The following is a 12,553-nucleotide window of genomic DNA, read 5'->3' as shown; positions in this document are numbered from 1 at the left end:
GACATGATTGTCAGAGTTAGGCCATTCGCCTTTCCCACTGACTTTGTTGTGCTGGAAATAGAGGAGCACATGAGTGCTACTCTCATTCTAGGAAGACCCTTCCTAGCAACTGGACGATCCCTCATTGACGTCCAACAGGGGGAAATAACCCTGAGAGTCAATGATGATGAGTTTAAGTTGAACGCTGTCAAAGCCATGCAGCATCCTGACACATTAAAAGACTGCATGAAAGTTCATCTTATTGACTCTTTGGTAGAAGAGATCAACATGGCTGAGAGTCTCGAATCAGAGTTGGAAAACATCTTTAAAGATGCTCAGCCTGATTTAGAAGAGTCAGAGGACATGAAAGAGCCTCTGAAAATTCTTCTGGAAGAAGAAAAACCTCCTAAACCCGAGCTCAAGCCATTACCACCATCCTTGAAATATGCATTTCTGGGAGAAGGTGACACTTTTCCAGTGATCATAAGCTCTGCCTTAAATTCACAGGAAGAAGAAGCACTTATTCAAGTGCTAAGGACACACAAGACAGCTCTTGGGTGATCCATAGGTGACCTTAAGGGCATAAGCCCAGCTAGATGCATGCACAAAATCTTATTGGAGGATAACGCTAAACCAGTAGTTCAACCACAGAGGCGGCTAAATCCAGCCATGAAAGAAGTGGTGCAGAAAGAGGTCACCAAACTACTAGAGGCTGGGATTATTTATCCTATTTCTGATAGCCCCTGGGTGAGCCCTGTCCAAGTTGTCCCAAAAAAGGGATGCATGACAGTGATTTATAATGAAAAAAATGAACTGGTTCCTACAAGAACAGTTACAGGGTGGCGCATGTGTATTGACTATAGAAGGCTCAATACAGCCACCAGAAAGGATCATTTTCCTTACCATTCATAGACCAGATGCTAGAAAGACTAGCAGGTCATGACTATTACTGCTTTTTGGACGGCTACTCAGGCTATAACCAGATTGCAGTAGATCCTCAGGATCAAGAGAAAACAGCATTCACATGTCCATCTGGAGTGTTTGCTTATAGAAGGATGCCATTTGGGCTGTGTAATGCGCCTGCAACCTTCCAGAGATGCATGCTCTCTATTTTCTCTGATATGGTGGAAAATTTTCTGGAAGTCTTCATGGATGACTTCTCAGTATATGGAGACTCATTCAGCTCCTGTCTTGATCACCTGAAACTTATTCTAAAAAGATGCTAAGAGACCAACCTAGTTTTAAACTGGGAAAAATGTCACTTCATGGTGACTGAAGGGATTGTTCTTGGGCATAAAATCTCAAACAAGGGAATAGAGGTGGATCAAGCAAAAATAGAGGTAATTGAAAAATTACCACCACCTGCCAATGTTAAGGCAATCAGAAGCTTTCTGGGGCATGCAGGATTCTATAGGAGGTTTATAAAGGATTTTTCAAAAATCGCAAAACCTCTAAGCAATCTGCTAGCTGCTGACACGCCATTTGTGTTTGACACAGAGTGCCTACAGGAGTTTGAAACGCTGAAAGCTAAGCTGGTCACAGCACCAGTTATTTCTGCACCAGACTGGACATTACCATTTGAGCTAATGTGTGATGCCAGTGATCACGCCATTGGTGCAGTGTTGGGACAGAGGCATGACAAGCTTTAGCACGTCATTTATTACGCTAGTCGCATTCTAAATGATGCCCAGAAAAATTACACAACCACGGAAAAAGAATTACTTGCAGTGGTTTACGCCATTGACAAGTTCAGATCATACTTAGTAGGATCAAAAGTGATTGTGTATACTGATCATGCTGCTCTTAAATATCTACTCACAAAGCAGGATTCAAAACCCAGGCTCATCAGATGGGTGTTGCTTTTGCAAGAGTTTGATATAGAAATAAGAGACAGAAAAGGGACAGAGAACCAAGTGGCTGATCATCTGTCCCAGATAGAGCCAGTAGAAGGGACGCCCCTCCCCTCTCTTGAGATCTCTGAGACTTTTCCGGATGAGCATTTATTTGCCATTCAGGAAACACCATGGTTTGCCGATATTGCAAACTATAAAGCTGCAAGGTTCATACCCAAGGAATACAACAGGATACAAAAGAAAAAATTAATTACTGATGCAAAGTACTACTTGTGGGATGAACCTTATCTCTTTAAGAGATGTGCAGACGGAATAATTCGTAGGTGTGTGCCTAGAGAAGAAGCACAGAGGATCCTGTGGCATTGTCACGGATCTCAATATGGAGGCCATTTCGGAGGTGAGCGAACAGCCACCAAGGTCCTCCAATGTGGCTGCTATTGGCCCACACTCTATAAAGATTCCCGAGAGTTTGTACGTAACTGTGACAGTTGCCAAAGAGCTGGTAATCTGCCTCATGGTTACGCCATGCCTCAACAAGGAATCTTGGAAATTGAGTTGTTTGACGTATGGGGAATTGACTTCATGGGACCTTTCCCACCATCATACTCAAACACTTATATTCTGGTGGCAGTTGACTATGTATCCAAATGGGTTAAGGCCATGGCCACACCCACCAATGATACTAAAACAGTGCTGAAATTCCTCCAGAAACATATCTTTAGCAGGTTTGGTGTCCCTAGAGTACTCATCAGTGATGGGGGCACTCACTTCTGCAATAAACAGCTTTACTCTGCCATGGTTCGGTATGGAATTCGCCATAAGGTGGCTACTCCATATCATCCACAAACTAATGGGTAAGCTGAAGTCTCTAACAGAGAATTAAAGAGAATCCTAGAATGGACAGTAAGTACCCATAGAAAGGATTGGGCACGGAGCTTCGATGATGCTCTGTGGGCTTACAGAACAGCATTCAAGACCCCTATAGGGACCTCTCCATACCAACTTGTATATGGTAAGGCATGTCACCTGCCCGTGGAACTGGAACATAAAGCCTACAGGGCAACCAGATTCCTAAACTTTGATGCCAAATTAGCAGGAGAAAAAAGATTGCTCCAGCTAAATGAGCTAGAGGAATTCAGATTCACAGCTTTCGAAAATGCCAAGCTTTATAAAGAGAAATAAAAAAAGTGGCATGACAGAAAGCTGTTGTGATGAGCGGATAATTTATACGCTTTTTGGCATTATTTTTAGTATGTTTTTAGTAGGATCTAGTTACTTTTAGGGATATTTTCATTAGTTTTTATGTTAAATTCACAATTCTGGACTTTACTATGAGTTTGTGTGTGTTTCTGGCTGAAATTGAGGGACTTGAGCAAAAATCAGATTCAGAGGTTGAAGAAGGACTGCTGATGCTGTTGGATTCTGACCTCCCTACACTCAAAGTGGATTTTCTGGAGTTACAGAACTTGAAATGGCGCAATTTCAATTGCGTTGGAAAGTATACATCCAGGGCTTTCCAGCAATATATAATAGTCCATACTTTGGCCAAGAATAGACGACGCAAACTGGCGTTCAACGCCAGCTCTCTGCCCAATTCTGGAGTTCAGCGCCAGAAAGGGATCAAAAACCAGAGTTGAACGCCAGAAATGGATCAAAACCTGGCGTTCAACTCCACAAATGGCCTCTGCACGTGGAAAGTTAAAGCTCAGCCCAAGCACACACCAAGTGGGCCTCGGAAGTGGATTTATGCATCAATTACTTACTTCTGTAAACCCTAGTAGCTAGTTTACTATAAATAGGACCTTTTACTATTGTATTAGACATCATCTTTTGATCCTGGATCGTATTTTGATCCTGTGATCACGTTTTGGGGGCTGGCCATCTTGGCCATGCCTGGACCTTTCACTTATGTATTTTCAACAGTAGAGTTTCTACACTCCATAGATTAAGGTGTGGAGCTCTGCTGTTCCTCAAAGATTAATGCAAAGTACTACTGTTTTCTATTCAATTCATCTTATTTCGCTTCTAAGATATTCATTCGCTCTTCAACCTGAATGTGATGAACGTGACAATCATCATCATTCCCTATGAACGCGTGCCTGACAACCACTTCCGTTCTACCTTCGACTGAATGAGTATCTCTTAGATCTCTTAATCAGAATCTTCGTGGTGTAAGCTAGAATGATGGCGGCATTCAAGAGAATCCGGAAAGTCTAAACCTTGTCTGTGGTATTCCGAGTAGGATTCAATGATTGAATGACTGTGACGAGCTTCAAACTCGCGATTGCTAGGCGTAGTGACAGAACGCAAAAGGATAGTATATCCTATTCCAGCATGATCGAGAACCGACAGATGAATAGCCGTGCCGTGACAGGGTGCGTTGACCATTTTCACTGAGAGGATAGGATGTAAACCATTGACAAGGGTGATGCCTCCAGACGATTAGCCGTGCCGTGACAGGGCATTTGGATCATTTTCCCGAGAGAAGACCGAAAGTAGCCATTGACAATGGTGATGCATTACATAAAGCCAGCCATGGAAAGGAGTAAGACTGATTGGATGAAGACAGCAGGAAAGCATAGGTTCAGAGGAACGACTGCATCTCCATACGCTTATCTGAAATTCTCACTAATGAATTACATAAGTATTTCTATCCTTTATTATTTATCTTTTAATTATCTAATCCAATCACATTTGACCCTACCTGACTGAGATTTACAAGATGACCATAGCTTGCTTCAAGCCAACAATCTCCGTGGGATTCGACCCTTACTCACGTAAGGTATTACTTGGACGACCCAGTGCACTTGCTGGTTAGTTGTGCGAAGTTGTGAACCATGGTATTGGCATCATGTTTTTGGTGCCATTACCAGGGAAAGAAAGAGCAATGAATTTTACATAATCAAAGTGTAATCACAATTTCTGCGCACCAAGTTTTTGGCGCCGTTGCCGGGGATTGTTCGAGTTTGGACAACTGACGGTTCATCTTGTTGCTCAGATTAGGTAATTTTCTTTTAGTTTTAATTTCAAAAATTTTTCAAAAACCTTTCAAAATTTTCTCCTTTGTTTTCGAAAAAAAAAAATAAAAATATTTTCAAAAATATATTTTTCTTCAGAATTTTTAAAGAATGAATTCTAGTGTTTCATGAAGCATGTGAAGCCTGGCTGGCTGTAAAGCCATGTCTAAATTCTTTTAGACTGAGGCTCCCACTCATAAGTATATGAAGTTGGATGAAATATCAGCTGTTGTATACATGAGAGGTATCTATGTTTGCTGAAGCTTAGCTGGCCATTGGCCATGTCTAGTGTTTTGGACCGGAGCTTTCATTGAAAGCTTGGCTGGCTAGTGAGCCATGTCTAATTCCTGGACTGAAGCTTTAGACTAACATGGCAAGATTCCTGGAATTCATATTGAAAATTTTGGAATCCTTATTTTTTCTTTTACAAATAATTTTCGAAAAAAAAAATCCAAAAAAAATTAGAAAATCATAAAAATCAAAAATATTTTTCTGTTTCTTGTTTGAGTCTTGAGTCATGTTATAAGTTTGGTGTCAATTGCATGTGCATCTTGCATTTTTCGAAAATTCATGCATTTATAGTGTTCTTTATGATCTTCAAGTTGTTCTTGGTAAGTCTTCTTGTTTGATCATTGCATTTGCATGTTTTGTGTCTTTTCTTGTTTCTCATATGCATTCTTGAATTCTTAGTGTCTGAGCATTAAAGAATTCTAAGTTTGGTGTCTTGCATGTTTTATTTGCATTAAAAATTTTTCAAAAATATGTTCTTGGTGTTCATCATGATCTTCATAGTGTTCTTGGTGTTCATCTTGACATTCATAGCATTCTTGCATGCATCACATGTTTTGATCTAAAATTCTCATGCATTACATCATTTTCATGTTTCCCTCTCTCATCATTAAAAATTCAAAAAAATAAAAAAAAATATCTTTTCCTTTTTCTCTCTTAAAATTTCGAAAATTTGAGTTGACTTTTTCAAAAATTTTTAAAATCAAGTTGTTTCTTATGAGTCAAATCAAATTTTCAATTTGAAAATCTTATCTTTTTCAAAATCTTTTTTAAAAAAATCAAATCTTTTTCAATTTTCTTAGTTATTTTCGAAAATTCCAAAAATATTTTTCAAAAATCTTTTTCTTATTTTTATATCAAATTTTCGAAAATAACATAATCAATTAATATTTTGATTCAAAAATTTCAAGTTTGTTACTTGCTTGTTAAGAAAGATTCAAACTTTAAGTTCTAGAATCATATCTTGTGGTTTCTTGTGAATCAAGTCATTAATTGAGATTTCAAAAATCAAATCTTTTTCAAAAACTAATTTCTATCATATCTTTTCAAAAATATCTTTTTATCTTACCTTTTTCAAAAATTTGATTTCAAAATATCGTTTCTAACTTCTTATCTTCTTATCTTTTCAAAATTGATTTTCAAATTTGTTTCAACTAACTAACTAACTTTTTGTTTGTTTCTTATCTTTTTCAAAACCACCTAACTAACTCTCTCTAATTTTCGAAAATATCTCCCTCTTTTTCAAAAATTCTTTTTAATTAACTAATTATTTTAAAAACTTTGATTTTAAAAAAAATTCGAAAAATTACTAACCTTTTTCAAAAACCATTTTCGAAAATCACTAACCCTTTTTCAAAAATTATTTTCAAAAATTCCCCTTCTCTCTCATCTCCTTCTATTTATTTATTCTTCTACTCACACAGGGACCTCTATACTGTGGTAAAAAAGATCCCTATTATTATTATTTTTCTGTGCCCTCTTCTTTGTCATATGAGTAGGAGCAAGGACAAGAATATTCTTGTTGAAACAGATCCAGAACCTGAAAGGACTCTGAAGAGAAAATTAAGAGAAGCTAAATTACAACTATCCAGCAAGCACCTGTCAAGAATTTTCGAACAAGAAGAGGAGATGGCAGCCGAAAATAATAATAATGCAAGGAGGATGCTTGGTGACTTTACTGCACCTAATTCCAATTTACATGGAAGAAGCATCTCCATTCCTGCTATTGGAGCAAACAATTTTGAGCTGAAACCTCAGCTAGTTTCTCTGATGCAGCAGAACTGCAAGTTTCATGGACTTCCATCTGAAGATCCTTTTCAGTTCTTAACTGAATTCTTGTAGATCTGTGATGCTGTTAAGACTAATGGAGTAAATCCTGAAGTCTACAGGCTCATGCTTTGCCCTTTTACTGTAAGAGACAGAGCTAGAATATGGTTGGACTCTCAACCCAAAGACAGCCTGAACTCTTGGGATAAGCTGGTCACGGATTTCTTAGCCAAGTTCTTTCCTCCTCAAAAGCTGAGCAAGCTTAGAGTGGATGTTCAAACCTTCAGACAGAAAGAAGGTGAATCCCTCTATGAAGCTTGGGAAAGATACAAACAGCTGACCAAAAAGTGTCCTTCTGACATGCTTTCAGAATGGACCATCCTGGATATATTCTATGATGGTTTATCTGAGTTATCAAAGATGTCATTGGATACTTCTGCAGGTGGATCCATTCACCTAAAGAAAACGCCTGCAGAGGCTCAAGAACTCATTGACATGGTTGCTAATAACCAGTTCATGTACACTTCTGAGAGGAATCCTGTGAGTAATGGGACGCCTATGAAGAAGGGAGTTCTTGAAGTTGATACTCTGAATGCCATATTGGCTCAGAACAAAATATTGACTCAGCAAGTCAATATGATTTCTTAGAGTCTGAATGGAATGCAAGCTGCATCCAACAGTACTCAAGAGGCTTCTTATGCAGAAGAAGCTTATGATCCTGAAAACCCTGCAATAGCAGAGGTGAATTACTTAGGTGAACCTTATGGAAACACCTATAATCCATCATAGAGAAATCATCCAAATTTCTCATGGAAGGATCAAAAGCCTCAACAAGGCTTTAATAATGGTGGAAGAAACAGGTTTAGCAATAGCAAGCCTTTTCCATCATCCACTCAGCAACAGACAGAGAATTCTGAGCAGAATCCATCTAGCTTAGCAAATTTAGTCTCTGATCTATCTAAGGCCACTGTGAGTTTCATGAATGAAACAAGATCTTCCATTAGAAATTTGGAAGCACAAGTGGGCCAGCTGAGTAAAAGGATCACTGAAATCCCTCCTAGTACTCTCCCAAGCAATACAGAAGAAAATCCAAAAGGAGAGTGCAAGGCCATTGACATAAGCATCATGGCCGAACCTGTGAAGGAAGGAGAGGACGTGAATCCCAAGGAGGAAGACCTCCTGGGACGCCCAGTGATCAATAAGGAGTTTTCCTCTGAGGAACCAAAGGACTCTGAGGCTCATATAGAGACCATAGAGATTCCATTGAACCTCCTTATGCCATTCATGAGCTCTGATGAGTATTCCTTTTCTGAAGAGAATGAGGATGTTACTGAAGAACAAGCTGCCAAGTTTCTTGGTGCAATCATGAAGCTAAATGCCAAATTATTTGGTATTGAAACTTGGGAAGATGAACCTCCCTTGTTCACCAATGAACTAAGTGATCTGGATCAACTGACATTGCCTCAGAAGAAACAGGATCCTAGAAAGTTCATAATACCTTGTACCATAGGCACCATGATCTTTAAGGCTCTGTGTGACCTTGGTTCAGGAATAAACCTCATGCCCCTCTCTGTAATAGAGAAACTGGGAATCTATGGGGTGCAAGCTGCTAAAATCTCATTAGAGATGGCAGACAATTCAAGAAAGTAGGCTTATGGACAAGTAGAGGACGTGCTAGTAAAGGTTGAAGGCCTTTACATCACTGCTGATTTCATAGTCCTGGATACTGGAAAGGAAGAGGATGAATCCATCATCCTAGGAAGACCTTTCCTAGCCACAGTAAGAGCTGTGATTGATGTGGACAGAGGAAAATTAATCCTTCAATTGAATGAGGACAACCTTGTGTTTACAACTCAAGGATCTCTCTCTGCATCCATGGAGAGGAAGCATAAAAAGCTTCTCTCAAAGCAGAGTCAAACAAAGCCCCCACAGTCAAACTCTAAGTTTGGTGTTGGGAGGCCACAACCAAACTCTAAGTTTGGTGTTGAACTCCCATATCCAAACTCTAAGTTTGGTGTTGGAGAGTCTCAACAATGCTCTGAACATCTGTGAGGCTCCATGAGAGCCCACTGTCAAGCTATTGACATTAAAGAAGCGCTTATTGGGAGGCAACCCAATTTTTATTTATCTAACAATATTTTTCTTAGTTATATGTCTTTATAGGTTCATGATCATGTGGAGTCACAAAATAAATATAAAAATTGAAAACGGAATCAAAAACAGCAGAAGAAAAATCACACCCTGGAGGAAGCACCTGCCTGGCGTTCAACGCCAGAACAGAGCATGGTTCTGGCGCTGAACGCCCAAAATGGGCAGTGTCTGGGCGCTGAACGCCAAGCATGGCTCTGGCGTTCAACGCCAGAAATGGCCAACAAATGGGCGTTGAACGCCCAAAATGGGCACCAACCTGGCGCTGAACGCCCAGAGTTGTGTGCAAGGGCATTTTTACATGCCTAATGGGTGCAGGGATGTAAATCCTTGACACCTCCGGATCTGTGGACACTACAGGATCATCTCAGGATCTGTGGACCCCACAGGAGCACCTCAGGATCTGTAGACCCCACAGGATCCCCACCTACCTCACCCTCTCTCTCCATTCATGATCATCCCTTCTGTTTTCCATTCACCACTCACATCCATACATCCCACTTACCTACAAAATTCAATATCTCTTTCCCACCCAATCCCACCCATATGGCCGAATACACACATCCCCCCATCTCCTCCATATCTTCTTCTTCTTCCTCTATTCTTTCTTCTTTTGCTCGAGGGCGAGCAACATTCTAAGTTTGGTGTGGTAAAAGCATAGCTTTTTATTTTTCCATAACCATCAATGGCACCTAAGGCCAGAGAAACCTCAAGAAAGAGGAAAGGGAAAGCAATTGCTTCCACTTCTGAGCCATGGGAGATAGAAAGATTCATCTCACTAGCCCATCACTAAGAAAAAGATGGAGCAAACAAGAGAGCACATTCATGGATCTCAACAGGCACATGAAGAAGCTCATCATCAAGAGATCCCTGAGATACCTCAAGGGATGCACTTTCCTCCACAGAACTATTGGGAGCACATCAACACCTCCCTAGAAAAATTAAGTTCCAACATGGGACAACTAAGGGTGGAATATCAAGAGCACTCCGTCATCCTTCATGAAATAAGAGAAGATCAAAAAGCAATGAGGGAGGAGCAACAAAGACAAGGAAGAAACATAGAAGAGCTCAAGGACATCATTGGTTCCTCAAGAAGGAAACGCCACCATCACTAAGGTGGATTCATTCCTTGTTCTTATTTCTTCTGCTTTTCATTTTCTATGTTATGTGCTTATCTATGTTTGTGTCTTCATTACATGATCATTAGTAGTTAGTAACTTTGTCTTAAAGTTATGAATGTCCTATGAATCCATCACCTCTCTTAAATGAAAAATGTTTTAATTCAAAAGAACAAGAAGTACATGAGTTTCGAATTTATCCTTGAACTTAGTTTAATTATATTGATGTGGTGACAATGCTTCTTGTTTTCTGGATGAATGCTTGAACAGTGCATATGTCTTTTGAAGTTGTTGTTTATGAATGTTAAATATGTTGGCTCTTGAAAGAATGATGACAAGGAGACATGTTATTTGATAATCTGAAAAATCATAAAAATGATTCTTGAAGCAAGAAAAAGCAGCAAAAGACAAAGCTTGCAGAAAAAAAAAATAGGCGAAAAAAAAACAAAAAGAAAGAGAAAAAGCAAGCAGAAAAAGCCAAAAGCTCTTAAAACCAAGAGGCAAGAGCAAAAAGCCAATAACCCTTAAAACCAAAAGGCAAGGGCAAATAAAAAGGATCCCAAGGCTTTGAGCATCAGTGAATAGGAGGGCCTAAAGGAATAAAATCCTGGTCTAAGTGGCTAAACCAAGCTGTCCCTAACCATGTGCTTGTGGCGTGTAGGTGTCAAGTGAAAACTTGAGACTGAGCGGTTAAAGTCAAGGTCCAAAGAAAAAAAAAGAGTGTGCTTAAGAACCCTGGACACCTCTAATTGGGGACTTTAGCAAAGCTGAGTCACAATCTGAAAAGGTTCACCCAATTATGTGTCTGTGGCATTTATGTATCCGGTGGTAATACTGGAAAACAAAGTGCTTAGGGCCACGGCCAAGATTCATAAAATAGCTGTGTTCAAGAATCATCATACTGAACTAGGAGAATCAATAACACTATCTGAACTCTGAGTTTCTATAGATACCAATCATTCTGAACCTCAATGGATAAAGTGAGATGCCAAAACTATTCAAGAGGCAAAAAGCTATAAGTCCTGCTCATATGATTGAAGCTCTGTTTCATTGATAGTTTGGAATTTATAGTATATTCTCTTCTTTTTATCCTATTTGATTTTCAATTGCTTGGGGACAAGCAAAAATTTAAGTTTGGTGTTGTGATGAGCAGATAATTTATACGCTTTTTGGCATTGTTTTTAGTATGTTTTTAGTAGAATCTAGTTACTTTTAGGGATGTTTTCATTAGTTTTTATGTTAAATTCACATTTCTAGACTTTACTATGAGTTTGTGTTTTTCTATGATTTCAGGTATTTTCTGGCTGAAATTGAGGGACTTGAGCAAAAATCAGATTCAGAGGTTGAAGAAGGACTGCTGATGCTGTTGGATTCTGACCTCCCTGCACTCAAAGTGGATTTTCTGGAGCTACAGATCTTGAAATGGCACGCTTTCAATTGCGTTGGAAAGTAGACATCCAGGGCTTTCCCGCAATGTATAATAGTTCATACTTTGTCCAAGTTTAGATGACGCAAACTAGCGTTCAACGCCAGCTCTCTGCCCAATTCTGGAGTTCAGCGCCAGAAAGGGATCAAAAACCAGAGTTGAACGCCAGAAATGGATCAAAACCTGGAGTTCAACTCCACAAATGGCCTCTGCACGTGGAAAGTTAAAACTCAGCCCAAGCACACACCAAGTGGGCCCCGGAAGTGGATTTATGCATCAATTACTTACTTTTGTAAACCCTAGCTAGTAGCTAGTTTATTATAAATAGGACATTTCACTATTGTATTTGACATCTTTGGATTATCTTTTGATCATCTTTGGATCTTTGGAACCATCTTTTGATCATTTTTAGATCTCTAGACCTCCATGGGAGGCTGGCCATTCGGCCATACTTACCCTCTATTCACTTATGTATTTTCAACGGTAGAGTTTCTACACTCCATAGATTAAGGTGTGGAGCTCTGCTGTTCCTCAAAGATTAATGCAAAGTACTACTGTTTTCTATTCAACTCATCTTATTTCGCTTCTAAGATATTCATTCGCACTTCAACCTGAATGTGATGAACGTGACAATCATCATCATTCCTTATGAACGCGTGCCTGACAACCACTTCCGTTCTACCTTAGATTGAATGAGTATCTCTTAGATCTCTTAATCGGAATCTTCGTGGTGTAAGCTAGAATGATGGCGGCATTCAAGAGAATCTGGAAGGTCTAAACCTTGTCTGTGGTATTCCGAGTAAGATTCAATGATTGAATGACTGTGACGAGCTTCAAACTCGCGATTGCCGGGCGTAGTGACAGACGCAAAAGGATAGTAAATCCTATTCCAGCAAGATCGAGAACCGACAGATGAATAGCCATGCCGTGACAGGGTGCGTTGACCATTTTCACTGA

The sequence above is a fragment of the Arachis hypogaea genome, chromosome 17 (genome assembly GCF_003086295.3).
Source record: "Arachis hypogaea cultivar Tifrunner chromosome 17, arahy.Tifrunner.gnm2.J5K5, whole genome shotgun sequence".
Taxonomy (NCBI): domain Eukaryota; kingdom Viridiplantae; phylum Streptophyta; class Magnoliopsida; order Fabales; family Fabaceae; genus Arachis; species Arachis hypogaea.
This window is presented reverse-complemented; position numbering follows the sequence as displayed.